Raw genomic sequence first — 14,707 nt, 5'->3', positions numbered from 1 at the left:
TTTGTTTTATTCATTTCTGGGATGTGGCTGTCATTGACTAGGCCAGCATTTATTGCCCATCCTTAGTTGCCTTTGAGAATGTGGTAATGAGCTGCCTTCTTTAACCACTGCAGTCCCTGAAGCTTAGGTACACCCACAGTGCTTGTTGTAGGAGGTAGGGGGAAGCAATCCAGCCAGCTGCTTTGACCTGGATGGTGTCAAGTTTTGGGTGTTGTAAGAGCTGCACTCACCTAGACAAATGGAGAGTATTCCATTGCATCCTGACTTGTGCCTTGTGTACCGCCTTTGGGAAGTCAGGGGTGAGCTACTCACCGCAGGATTCCTAGCCTTTGACCTACTCTTGTAGTGTCAGTTAGTAAAGACAATTCACTTTTGCAATTTCACAGCACATTAGCTAAACATTCAATGATTCAGAATGACATCTTGGTTGAATTCAATTTGGAATAATATAAAAGAAATCAGCACCGGTTTGTAAATACAAGTTGAAAGAACAGGAAAAATTGTCACAACTGCTACATTAACACCGTAATCTGGGAAAGCCACAGTAAATTAAAGATACAGCTAAATTTAACATTTAAACATGTTAATGCAAAACAAGTCAGTAATTCATACTGCATTATCATATAACTGTTGACAAGTAGTGGCCTTTGAACATGTGAAGTTGCCACTAAAGTTTTAACAAATTTGAAGCAGGAACTCACAGCCAGAACAGGATGTGGCAAACTGTTAAAATGAAAACACAATTTGTTTCATTTCACTCTAAAAGCTGTATTTCAATTAAATAATTTAATACTTTATTTGCTGTTCCTAGATGTTTAGGAATCTGCTGTATTTCATTCAAGTTAACTCACTATGGTACAAACATATCTGTAATAGAGACATGCTTTAGGCACTGAAAGTGCTATCCATCCTGTGCTTCCTTTCACAGTACTGTAAGTTTATGATCACAAGAAAAACTGATTAATGTTGAACAAAATAGTAGCCATATTGTTGGATGGTAGTTACTGCATTATGTCATGTGACAGAATAAGGGGCTTCCAAGCTGATTTGAGGAGCTATTTTGTACATTGCCATTCTTTTTGTACTATAATGTGTTTTTCCTGCTTTACTATTTTCCTTAACTTACTATTGGAAATTTAAAATCTATTATTTCAAAAGCAAGTTTAACAACATTTTCAAAACAAACATGAAAATGTTTTGTAGAAAAGATAAATTGCAGCAGAAATAATTCCTTACCATTACACCAATCTGGTGCCACTTTCTCAACCACTGCTTCAACAAAACATTATACTGCCAGTTTTTAAAAACTATTTCTTTACATAGTTTGAAAATCCTGTAGGCAACACAATTCAGCAGCCATTAGAGCAGAACATTTTCTATGCTTTTTGCTTAAAGTGAATGTTCGTATTGAAGATGATCTGGGTTGTTAGTGGAATGGAACATTTTTCTATTTCAGGAACTCAGCATTCACTATGAACCACTGCAGGCCGAAGCAGCTTAAAACTTTCATACCCTAGTGCAACTAAATAGTGTAACATTTACATATCATACAACTGCCATTCTCATGACTCCTCAACAAGCTTGACAGCTTAGTTCTACTCTGAGTTCATTACAGTTGGGTCAAGACTTCTCAAATTCTATTAGCAACAGAACCACATAGCCACAGACATAAGCTTTCACTCCATTGGTTTGAAATTATGTTCTGATTAGAAAAATCCACCTGTTGACATACTGCATAATAGAATCGCTACAATGTAGAAGGAAACCATTTGGCCCATCAATTCTGCACCAACAACAATTCCATCCAGGCCCTATCCCTGCAAACCCACATATTTACCCTGCTAGTCCCCCTGACACTTGGGGACAATTTAACATGGCCTATCAATCTAATCCACGCATCTTTGGACTGTGGGACGAAACCAGAGCATCCAGAGGAAACCCACACAGACACGGGGAGAACGTGCAAACTCCACACTGTGGCATGTGCAAACTCCACACTGTGGAGTTTGTACATGCCACACGGAGGTGCCGCACTAAAGGTTATTAAGAAAGTATTATTGGTTAGATTTTGGACTGGATAAAAAAAGAAACACTTGTAAAGTTAGGAAACAGGTATGATTGATTTGAAGGTTAATCATGAGTGAATTTCCAGAGGAATCAGTTTTAGGATCATTATCCATCATGACCTTGGTCAGCAACTAGATATAAGCAAAGGTAAAATTCCCTGTAAATTTTCAGAGTTATATGCTAACCCTAGCACTGCGAGATGCAAGTACAGGACTGGGCTTCCTACAGCTGTCTATAGACATATATATGATGAATTTGCATAAGGCAACTCAATGCACACGTATATACTGTAGAGGTTTGAATGCTCAAGGCTACTGTTCAGGAGAGGGAACAAGGACTTCAATGCATGATTCAAAGTTGCATAACAGTACACAATATTGAGGCTTTATAAAAAGAAAATCAGGCATTCAAATTCATTTTAAAACTAGAAATAATGCCCTTGTAAGACTGGATCAAATTATATTCACAATAGTATATACTGTTTTCACATGCTCACATGGTGGAAAATTCAGCCGGGCTTAAACCTAGTTCATGGGTCCTTAGTAATCAGTGCAGAGGAGAAAGCTGGAATTTTATTTTAAACTATAGAAAAGCCTAGGTCCTCCCCAGAAATTAAAGGATTTGATTTAGTCCAACGGACAAGCTATTTGAGTTAGAAAATTTAGAATCTGTGCAAATAAGTCAAAAGCTTAAAACTGGGTTAACTACTGAAAGGTGCTATTTTTTGTAGCATTGATAATCCCAACTCAATTGCTGGCATGAATGCAGAATCCCAAGGGCAGCTAAACAGATTGTTCAGGGGTAGAAAATGTCTATATCAAAGGCAGGTAGGTCATTGAGGTTAACATTGTCCAGTCAGCATAGTCTCCTGCAGTTTGCCCACCATCTCCTGAACATGGATAAATTTCAGATTTTTTGTTTTCCTAAATTGGTCAAAGGTGGTTTTTGCTTCACCTCTCTTAGGAGAATCCACTATTGCACTGGGGTAAAAAAGGAAAGAAAAGACAGATGACGGTGTGTAAAGGTTGCATCATTAAGTGGGATGGCCTCTATGATGTATTTGGCCTTTTACTGCCCTTTACAAATGTTCACCTCACAAGAACCGTTTCTCGCCCAATATAACGTAAGAAAACATTTTACTGGATAAACAAAATTGCCATTGTGCCATGCAACATGTCACAATAAAATATTTAATGCATAAAGTAATTGAAATAGTTACTTCAAAAGGGCATTCTTGAACATAATTTCTATTTTATTTCAAAGCTACTTCCTACTGGAGCTCTGATGGAAAATGCAAATCGAACAAGCAAAGTGATACAAAAAAATTCTAGTAGACCGAAAATATATTTATAGCTAAACGCAGTAAGTCTACTGCAATTGCAAACACTGAAAAGCAAAATCTGCACGAGAATGCAACTGGGTAAGCTAGTACACATTTCAAAAGAGTAATGCTATCATAGCATACCACTGTTTAAATATATGAATCGAAACACCACTTGCTAACTTTTAACTTGTAAGACACTAGAAATCAGGCTGAAATCTTATTTACCAAGAGAAAGGAATTGTTCAGAGTCAAATCTATTTAAAGGCAAAGATGCTTGCATTGTACATACAAAAAGCTATTTTTTCAGAATGAAGGGATATTCCTCATAATCACGATCTACCAGAATGTACAACTTTGGTGATTAAATTCTGAATGGAAAATTTTAGCCAGACAATTCATTTCTTAACTTTTACCTAAATCACATGCAAAAGTGGAGCAGTGCACTTTCAAATACTTACAGCTGCTGCATTCATCAGTATTAATAGGCCAAAACTAACTTTCAAATGAAACGCAACTAAATTTGCTCACTGCAGCTCCTATCTATGTCCTTATTTGGATAGGTTTATTAACAAAGCTTGGGTGCCCAACAAAGAAGTGCGCCACACTTCCTCCCAAAGTGCCGCGTCATGCACCACCACGCCTGCATGTGGGTGATACTTCCGGATGGTTCGTTCATGCTCTCTTTGTTAGTCTCATTGTCAAATTTGAATGGAAACTGATTTTAAGCAGCGACTTATTAATATTCTAATGGTGAGCAATTATATATTAGCACTGTAAAGATTATTTATCTCAAAAGAATTGCATTTGGGTGTGAAAATAAGCTTTTTCAGGTGCCATTAGGAAATGTAAGTCCTTCAAACCACAAGATTTCTACTTAAATCTATGCAGGCCCAATCTGCCAAAGTTTACAACATGCAAACAATATTTTAACCAATCAAACTTTACCTACACACTTTTAAAGTTTAAATATTCCCTAGCCACTCTACCAATCACTCACCAATTTCAAGTTTCTCATAATATTCCAAAAACTGTATGTGATCTCAATCCAGCAAAATAAATCCTGAAACAATACATTAGAACTCCCAAAAATGAAATCAATCTGAATTTATATTTTTAAAACCACAAATGTATTATAACATTTATGATATTAGATATTGGAGTAGCAACCCAGAAATTGAGCGCTCAAATCCTAACACAGCAAGTTGAAAAACTAAATTCATGAAATCTGGGCTATAAACAGCCAAATGGTTCACCAATGTCTTTCAAGAAAAGGAACCTACTATCTTCGGTCTGGCCTATACACATATCCAGTTCAATTGTGGATGGTGGATCCTAAATACTCTAGCCAATGTTGTTCACATTCAGAGAACAATTCTCTCTCCCTCTCTCTCTCACATATCCCCAACACCACCAATTCCAGAAATAGCACAATGTGCACCTGAACTATCATGGTTGCAGTAGTTTCAACACACTACAAATGTATTTCTCTAACAAGGAATTGTCATGAAACTAGAGACCCAATGCATACAGAAATCAGCTAGCTGACCGTTAACTTTTAGAGGAAGTCTCAGGCCGCAAATGGATACACAAATCAGCCAGCTGAAGTTCTGGTGTTTTTTTTTGGGAATTATGTGAGGGAACAAAGCAAAATGGGGTGAGGATTGAAGAAAAAGCAGAAACAACACATCTGTGAAATGCTCAGCCTCCCAGCTTTGAAACTCTACAAGAAGAATCCCAAGATTGCACATTAGGGCACACACAGCGCTCACCTATTCGCAAACTAAGTAGTTAGAACGTGAATTAATAAAACTGAAACCATGTTATTTCTTCATCAGCTGACATTACATTGCAAGCATTAAAATAATAAAACATTGCAACAACAGCATAAGTCATGTTACCGCAGTCTTTTTTAATATAATGACTTTACAATATATTTCAGTACACTGTGCAGTTGCACATGAAATAATTTGACAGAAGGCTTTTGAAATCTAGTTTAAAACCTGACTGATTAACCAACTATTATTGCACATCTAGAACTTCCAAATTTATAATTACCAAAAACCCCTGTCCTCCTTCACGACTGAGATTCTATGGTGCTGCTGACATGAAAGGCGCCGAAAACCTCCAGTCTCGTCTAGGGCTGGGATTCTCTGGTGGCATTGCAATGAATGAAGTTTTGGCTGGAACGCTAAATTCTCCATTGTCACTTGCAGCTGGATGGCCACAGATGAAATCGGACAATCTCGCCAATAGCTTTCAACATAACTGAAACCTTTCTTGAATATGCGACAAACTTTTTCATTTAGTTTCTCCATACTGAACAGAAGGAAAGGAAAATTCACTTCAAAATTCTCTGACAATGTATTTTCCAAAATGTTAGTATTATGCTATTAAGTTCAATTCTTCTTCCAACATATTCCTTAATTTTGCCCAATTATTCTACCTCGACAATGTTCCCATAAATGTACATATAACTCAGCCTATAAAAAGGGTAGCAGAAGCAACTCTCAAATGATCCCCATGTAAACTGAGTGTTGACTCAAATCATTTTTCCCAATGATTATTGGCACTGTAACTTTGCATGAACTCTGTTCCTCCAGGTTAAGCATTTTCAACATCCTACAGGTTTCTAGAACAACCAAATAGGACAATTAGGATAAGACCAGCTGATCCATCAAGGCTGCTCTACAAGCATGATAGTTGAAGCATCATGACTTGACATCAATCTAATAATGAACACCTCTCCCTGCTCCACAGCCATTATCACCTCACATTTACCATACTCAATGACAAATGGGACTCACAGACCTGCCTGACATACTGTAGAGCAGAGAGACAAGATGTATCTGGGGCAGCCATCCACCTTCATTCCCCAAAGCCAAAATTCCCCAAAGCAGCGTATTCACCATCAAAAGCCTAGGGAAGGTGATGATGGCAGAGTTGGGGCTGAAAAAGCATATGGGTAAGGGGCAGCAAAGAAAAATCCTTCTTGCTGTTCACTTGCACAGTGATTTGGGAGGCCAGTATGATCAGTTTGTACGGGTCAGCATGAGATAGAAATAAACTTTTATGAAAGAAACAGTTTTAATCAAGTAGGGTTTCTTTACCCAGCAACTATAGGAGCGGAGCTGAATGTGCTTCTTTGGGGAATTTTGGCTTTGGGGAATGAAGGTGGATGGCTCCCCCAGATACATCTGTCTCTCTGCTTTAATGTATCACAATAAGAAGTCTCATAACACTAGGTTAAAGTCCAACAGGTTTATTTGGTAGCAAACGCCACTAGCTTTCGGAGTGCTGCTCCTTCGTCAGGTGAGTGGCAAGTTCTGATCACAAACAGGGCATATAAAAGGCACAGACTCAGTTTACAGAATACTGATCAGAATGCGAGTCTTTACAGCTAATCAAGTCTTAAAGGTGCAGACAATGTGAGTGGAGATAGCATTAAGCATGGGTTAAAGAGATGTGTATTGTCTCCAGACAAGACAGTAAGTGAGATGTTGTAAGCCCAGGCAAGTCATGGGGGTTACAAATAATGTGACATGAACCCAAGATCTTGGTTGAGGCCGTCCTCATACGTGCGGAGCTTGGTTATCAGTCTTTGCTCAGCAACTCTGCGCTGTCGTGTGCCGTGAAGGCCACCTTGGCGAACATTTACCCGAAGATCAGAGGCCGAATGCCCATGACGGCTGAAGTGTTTGCCAAAAGGAAGAGAACTGTTTTGCTTGGTGATTGCCAAGCGCTGTTCATTCATCCATTGTCGTAGCATCTGCATGGTCTCCCCAATGTACTATGCCTAGGGACATCCTTTCCTGCAGCGTATCAGGTAGACAACGTTGGCCGAGTTGCAAGAGTACGTACCATGTACCTGGTGGATGGTGTTCTCAAGTGAGATGATGGCATCCATGTTGATGATGGGGCATATCTTGCAGAGGTTGCTGTGGCAGCATTGTGTTGTGTTGTGGTCACTGTTCCCCTGAAGTCTGGGTAGTTTGCTGAAGTACTGAACAACGAAGGGTACTCTGTCCACCGTATCCCTTGTCTGTCTTCTGAGGAGGTCAGTGTGGTTTTTGCTGTGGCACGTCGGAACTGTCGAACGATGAGTCGAGCACCATATCCTGTTCTTATGAGGGCATCTTTCAGCGTCTGGAGGTGTCTGTTGCGATCCTCCTCATCTGAGCAGATCCTGTATATACGGAGGGCTTATCTGTAGAGGATGGCTTCTTTAACATGTTTAGGCTGGAAGCTGGAGAAGTAGTTTCATTGTCGATAAGAGTCTGGAAAGTTGATGAATTTACAAATTTTGTCATGTTGTCACAGAAGACAACAGCCATTCGTACCAGTGTGTTTCTTGCTTGCTGGTTTCCCGGTAGTGTGGGGTGGCAACATGGGAAATCCTATTGACAGCGGTGGCTCCAGAGAATCCCTCCGCCAGTGAAAGAACGCCACCTTTCGCTGCCGAGAAACGTGTGGCTGGAAGGCCACCAAAATGTTCTGTCGAAGGGTTATATGAACTTGAAACATTAACAGTGCTTCTCTCTCCACCGATGCTCCCAGACCTGCAGAGTTTATCTAGCATTTGCCGTTTTTATTTAAGAAATTCACATTCCAGTCAGAAGAACAGATAGAAGTGGTTTCAATGATTTGGATAAGTTGAGGGAATAATAACTTTGAATATCATGCTAACATGAGATCATAAAGTATTTGAGCAAAAGCACAACTAATGCTTGGAGCTACAATCTGCTCATGTTCATTCAAATTCACTTAATTTGAATTACTTGGTCATTTGAATTGCGCAAAAAGTTGCCTGTTACTTTTTCTAACTCCTTGATTTAAATTATTTTTCAGTGCAAAAAACTGACTTTGAATGAACAACTGACTGCAAACTTGGTCATAGACAGAAGTTTACAGCATGAAAACTGACCCTTCGGCCCAAGTTGTCCATGCCACCCTTTTTTTTAAACCCCTAAGTTAATCCCAATTGCCTGCATTTGGCCCATATCCCTCTATACCCATCTTACCCATGTAACTGTCTAAACGCTTTTTAAAAGACAGAATTGTACCCGCTTCTATTACCACCTCTGGCAGCTTGTTCCAGACACTCACCAGCCTCTGTGAAAAATTGCCCCTCTGGATACTTCTGTATCTCTCCCCGCTCACCTTAAACCTATGCCCTCATAAAATAATTAAACTCTTTTGAAAAATAATTGAAACATACTGGTAATAAGTGACAAGCTGACATCATTGTAAAAGTATTAGTGCAACTGAAATACTAGACCAAGAAAAAGAAAGAAAATGGTTGAAATAGGAAGCACGGACTCATAAATTCTCAAAAGAGCCACAAAGATGGCCAGTATGAGTGTCTAAAAAGGAGTCAAAGGATTAGGTGCATTGTGGATACTGGAATAAAAAGAACCATAAATAAAAGTAACGTAGGCTAATATCAGTCTTTTGAGCCCTTCAGATAACGGAAGCAAGATGCAGTGGCTGATGTGATGCAGAAACCAACTAACCGAAAGGAGGAAGTGCTGCAGCAAGATTGAAACTGCAATGTCAAAATTTTTAACTGTTTGATTTTAGGCACCCACACACGAAACAAATAAATAAGTAGTACTATATCATTTAAGGAATTAATTATCTGACATTAATTGGATGCTATTATAATGTGTTACTTAAAGAACTTCAGAATTTTGAAATTGCAAGAGCACAATAAGTCAGGCTAAAATGAAATGTAACATTTATATTTGCATTTGGAACAGTGTGTGCAGCTTTGGCCAGACAAAAGAAGGAACACTGAAGCAGTAAGAAAGATTCAACATAGATTCAAACATTTGGATTACAAAATCCCAGAATTGTTTCGGTGCAGGAGGTCTCCATTTGGTCCATCTTGTCTGCACTAGCTCATTATAAGAGTAACTCACCGAAAACCATTCCCTCACCTTCTCTGTGTAATCCTTCACATTTATTCTTTTCAGATACCACTCTAATTCCCTTCTGAATTGTTCAATGGAACCTGCCTCCTCCATACTCTGAGGCAGCACATTCCAAACTCTAACCACTCGCTACGTAAAGTAGTTCCTTTTACTTGTCACTTTAAATCTATGCCTGTTCATTCTTAATCTCCAAACTTTCATGAGTGGGAACAGTGTTTCCCTATCTACTCTGTTTGGATCCTTCATGTTAAATTCCTCAATCAAACCTCTTCTCAGCCTTCTTTTTTTCCCCAAGAAAAACAGTCCTAACTTCTCCAATTTTTCTTCATAACTGAAGTTCCTCGTCCCTGGAATCATTCTTGTGAATCCTTTCTGCACCCTCTCGAATGCGTTCACATCCCTCCTAAAGTTCTTTGGTCTCGCCAGCAGCACACCCCTGACCATGAGTTTCCCAGAGGCATGGGGTGGCTTCAATGGGAAATCCCACTGATAGCAGCAGGACCACAGAATCTCGCCGCCAGCAAATGGCACACCACCTCCCACTACCTAGAAACACGTGGCTGGGAGGCCAGAGAATCCCTTCCAAAGATTTGAGATTTATTCATTGGAACAATGAAGCTTATAAGGAACTACATTAGAAATGGTTGAAATTATGAACACCTTTGAAATGCAGTATAAGATCTCTTCCTGTTAGTCAGTGAATCAGTTAAGTGAAAAAATACATTTAATAAACTTAAACTTAGCAGCACAAAGAAAGTGAGTGTGGCTGCCACATGAAGAGTTAGTAAATACATTACCATAAGTGGTTTTTAAAGTTTTTCAACTATTTTAATTAAAAGTAAATAGAAATATTCAGTTAGATAAATACTTGAAGGAAAATATTAAGTCACTATACGAGCAGAAAATCAGAACTACAGTGGAGAGCACTGATACAGATTTAGCATTGGCGCAGGAAGCTAAAATGGTCTCCTTATATGCTTAAATTTATATGATTTAACTATTTGTTCATGATGTTAACACATTAATGGACAAGCTGTAAGTACAGTACTTGGCTGCATAGCACAACACTGCTAACATGCTCTCTCCGGTTAACTGATCCAAACCATGCAATTAGACATTCTGTATGCTATGGTGCTTACACAACTTTTATTTATCTTTCGAATCAGTGTTTTAAAGACCCATTTGTTGTTCTTCATCATCAAATATTTAGCAACAAGATCTAGACATGCATAGTTGCTCAGAAATTGCAAAACATTTTTAACCATCTTTGCATGTGCAATGAAATCAAAGGTGCATTGGCAATTCCAACAGCATGAGAGGTCCAAGCTGGTCAAATCATAGGGGGGAAAAAGTGCAGGTAGTTCTTTAGCTTTGCTACTACTATCAATGAATAGTTTGGAGGCACCAGATAAAATCCTGATGAAGATGGATTTTGGTGGCTCCAGTTGGGCTAAATTGAGATCTATAGTCCACAAGCTGGTCTCCATACCCTCACCTTCAGACATAATGGGTGGGATTTTCCAGCAGCACTCACCCTAAGACCCGAAAATCCTGCCCAAGGAACTTTGCATGGTTCATGTCCCACCCACTACAATTCCTGTAGCAAGTGAGATGGGAAGATTCCATCCAATTTGTCAGTATGCAAGGACCATAACATGTCCCTTCCACATAGCAGAATAAAGCTCTTTAGGACAATACTACGGAGAATTTAACTGATCCTGTTTTATCAATGGCATCTTTCTCCCAAATGTTTCAAGAGATAGCAGCACCAAAAAGCAAATGATCAGACTGTTGATATTACCACAGTGTCAGCAAAGTCTTCAACTGGCTGTGTTTTTCAGGTATTTGGCTAGCTCTTTAACACTCCACCAATAAATGGGATGTAGTCTAATTCCATCGCATTTCACTGAGATTAAAAGACTTACAATGAAGCAGCTCCAGCAGATCACATCTGATTCTTATAATTCTCACTGAATATAAAAACATACACTACTAGAAAATATCATGAGAGTTTGAAAAGAAAACACATCAAATAGTTGTATCCAACTGTCAGTTCAAATGATATTTCAAATGGCAAAGTAATCTTTCCTTTGTTCATGAAGTAAACTTTTGGTACAACAGTTCTTTCATTACATCCTATATTGGACGACAACAGTGTTCATCACCAACAGTGAGGAAAATTAACTGATTGGAGTGAGATGGAGAGCTGACAACACTGCTAAATTTGCAGGAAGAGACTGGTTGCATACGGAATTTCTCACTAAATTACCATAATTTCAACAACACTTTATAACAACAATTCTGATGCCATACAATACGGACAAATTACAATGACCTTGTACGATTGATCAGATTTCTGATGTCTCAGGGTCTGCTTTTCAAAAACAGTATTATTCAAATTCTCTTGTCCTCCAAGGTTTGATTTCTGCTTTGGCATTACAACTACATTCATCAACGAAAGTACTCAACCACAAGCGCTCTTTCCCTTGAGGCCACAAAACAATGTTCTACTGTGCTTTAAATTAACAAAAGGTTGGTGGAAATTGGCCTGGGAGGATTCAAGGATACATATAAAAGCAAGAGAAATGGCAATGCTGTAGTTCAGCTGAATGATTTGAGTAAAAAAAATCAGCAAAGTGTGTCAAGAAGGAATAAATTAACGGCTAGGATGGCCTCAGAGAGATGATCAAAAAATAATTAAACTAAAGGTACTATATCTGAATGCACAAAGCATTCATAACAAAACAAATGAATTAATAACACAAATAGAATAGGGTTTGGTCCCATAGCCTTTAGGGATATAGTTTTCAGGATTGGATCACTGTGGACAACATGGTGCCTGATGGTTAGCACTGCTGCCTCACCATTGCCAGGGACCCTGGTTCGATTCCCTGGCTTGAGTCACTCACTGTCTGTGTGGAGTTTGCAGTTTCTCCCCATGTCTGCGTCAGTTTCATCTAGGTGCTCCGGTTTCCTCCCAGAGTCTGAAAGACGTGCTGGTTAGGTGCATCAGCCATGCTAAATTCTCCCTCAGTGTACCCGAACAAGCACTAGAATGTGACGGTTAGGGGATTTTCACAGTAATTTTGCTATAGTGTTATTGTTAATGTAAGCCTACCTGTGACTAAAAGATTTAAAAAAAAAACACCCCCCCCCCCCGCCAACCCAAACAAGCTTCTGGATTTCACTTGACCTTTAGAAAAGATAGGCAAAATGGAAAAGAATGGGGGGCTTGCCCCGAAGGATAGAATAAGGAAAACAATTAGAAAGGAGATTAGCTTGGGTGTGGCAAACATTTTAAAAATAAATCATAAATTGTAATGATTATAAATTTTCTTAAATAATAAAACAACCCACAGGAAAAGTTATCCAAATTTGCTAATGCCAATAAGAAAATTAAAGGTAATGCAAGATAAAGGAAAAGGCTTATAATGTTGCTAAAAATAGAGTTGTGAGAATTAGCATAATTTTAAAATTCAGCAAAGATCACCAAGAAATTAGGATTCAAGAGTAAATGTTGTTCCCTTAGAGGCAAAATTAATAATGGGGAATGAGGAAATAGAAGAAACATTAAACAGGTACTTTGAAGACACAAAAACATTTCAGAAGCGCATTTTTTGTAAATAATCAGACACCATGAAATGTTGACCTGGGAAGGGATCTGAATACTTTTTTTTACATGTATCACGGAACATTATTGGCAGGTACAACAACCAATTATGTAAGAAAAGTTTAGGAGACCTTTTATTACAAACAGATTGAAGTACAAGGGTAAAGAAGTCTTCCTACAATTATGCAGGACATTGGTGAGGCCATACTTGATGCACTGTGTGATTTGTTTTATCCAAGGAAGGACATATTTGCTCCTGAGATAATGCAATGAACGTTCAAGACTGGTTCTAGAGATGAGGGAATTCTCTTATGAGGACTACAGCACAAACAGGCCCTTCGGCCCACAAGTTGCGCCGATCACATCTAAGACTATTAAGTGACTATTAAGTAGACAAACCCTATATTCCCTGGAGTTTAGAAGAATAATTGAAACATATAAAATTCTTAAAGGTTTGACAGCATAATTTAACTTGATAGGACAGATGCTGAGACAATGTTTGCCCTGTTTGAGGAATTTAGAATGACGGATTATGGATCATAGTCTCAGAGTAAAAGGTTGTCCATGGAAAACAGAGACAAGGAGACATTTCTTCGCTCCAAACAGTTGCAAGCCTTTGGAATTCTCTACCACAGGCAGCTGTTGATGCTCAGTCATTATGCATTTTTAAGTCAAAAATCAATAGATTTTTTGGACATTAAAGGAATCAAGGGAGATGCAAAGAGTGTGTGAAGGTACAGCTGAGGTAGAAGATCAACCATGATGTTACTAACTGGTGAAGCAAGCTTGAGGGACTGAACGGTTTGTTCCTAGTGTTTATGATTGTACTGCACTAATCTAACCAACCTCTAAATGTCGGCACAAACCAAAATCAAAATAAACATTATGCAGATTTTGGAGCAGAACGTCAGAAGTTTGCCCAACTTCCGCTGGAATTTTGACTGGTTTTGCCCATGGTCACACTGATTTTCTAGAACTTGTTTCACTCGTCCCGTGAGACTATATGAGACAATCTCAATGGACCAGCAGATCTTCTCCTACCCATCAGTTTCCTGAATCACTCAGTGCTCAACCTCTATGATCATGGTAGCAACCACAATAACACATCCCAGAGTACCCCACTTAAATTCAAAAATGGAATGGCCTCTGAAGTGTAATCGGAAAAATGCATAATAATTAAAATATGTTACAGCGAATATCTGTCAGTTAAATAAAGTAGAACAAAATCATATTACAGAAAAAATAAAACTTAAGATGTCAGGATTGAGAAGGGCTGTTTCAAATATGAAGATTTGTTTAAAATAGAATGAATGTGGCAGAAGTACAATGAACAGAATATTTCCAATGCAGAGAAACTAACCAATAAATTTAAGAACTCAGTCCCTTTTTAACAATATTATGAGGCCAGGCACACAATATGAATTATTTTTGACTTGAACAATTACTTCATGCCTTCGTCAAAATGCCACACAAATTATTAAAAGTCCCGAGATAGCGAAACATTATACATACCCTTAAAACATAGTATAACATCACTTGGCAATCAATGAAGACATTTTTGCAGCATAAACAATGATAGGTCTGCATGTTTTATCAATTTTTTTGCAATAAAACAAGTGCATTAAAAAATAACATTTTATCCAAAGTTGAATCACTTACATAGAATGTAACTTAGCTACAGAAAAATTTTACTAATTCTTAACTGTCTACACTCCAATAGGCACAAATTTCCACATTTTTATACTGTAATTTAACACAAATTGCTTTCTAAAATTT

General features: G+C 38.4%; 1 protein-coding gene across 13 annotated transcripts in view; it reads right to left on the bottom strand.

Moving 5' to 3' along the window:
* The window catches only part of fam49bb (family with sequence similarity 49 member Bb), a 194,963-nt gene that overhangs the window by 101,140 nt on the left and 79,116 nt on the right, over window positions 1-14,707 (bottom strand). The window contains exon 1 of one of the 13 annotated variants that reach the window (XM_080193842.1): window positions 3,850-3,868. The exons of the other annotated variants lie outside the window; for them this stretch is intronic. The gene's annotated coding sequence lies outside the window, so the exon portion shown is untranslated. Of the gene's footprint in view, window positions 1-3,849; window positions 3,869-14,707 lie in introns of those variants that run through there. 13 annotated transcript variants of the gene reach the window in all.

This window comes from Carcharhinus amblyrhynchos, chromosome 8, assembly GCF_965287045.1.
Source record: "Carcharhinus amblyrhynchos chromosome 8, sCarAmb.v2.hapA, whole genome shotgun sequence".
NCBI classification, from domain to species: Eukaryota; Metazoa; Chordata; class Chondrichthyes; order Carcharhiniformes; family Carcharhinidae; genus Carcharhinus; species Carcharhinus amblyrhynchos.
Note: the sequence above shows the minus strand (reverse complement) of the source record. Positions and strands in the feature narration are given on the sequence as shown.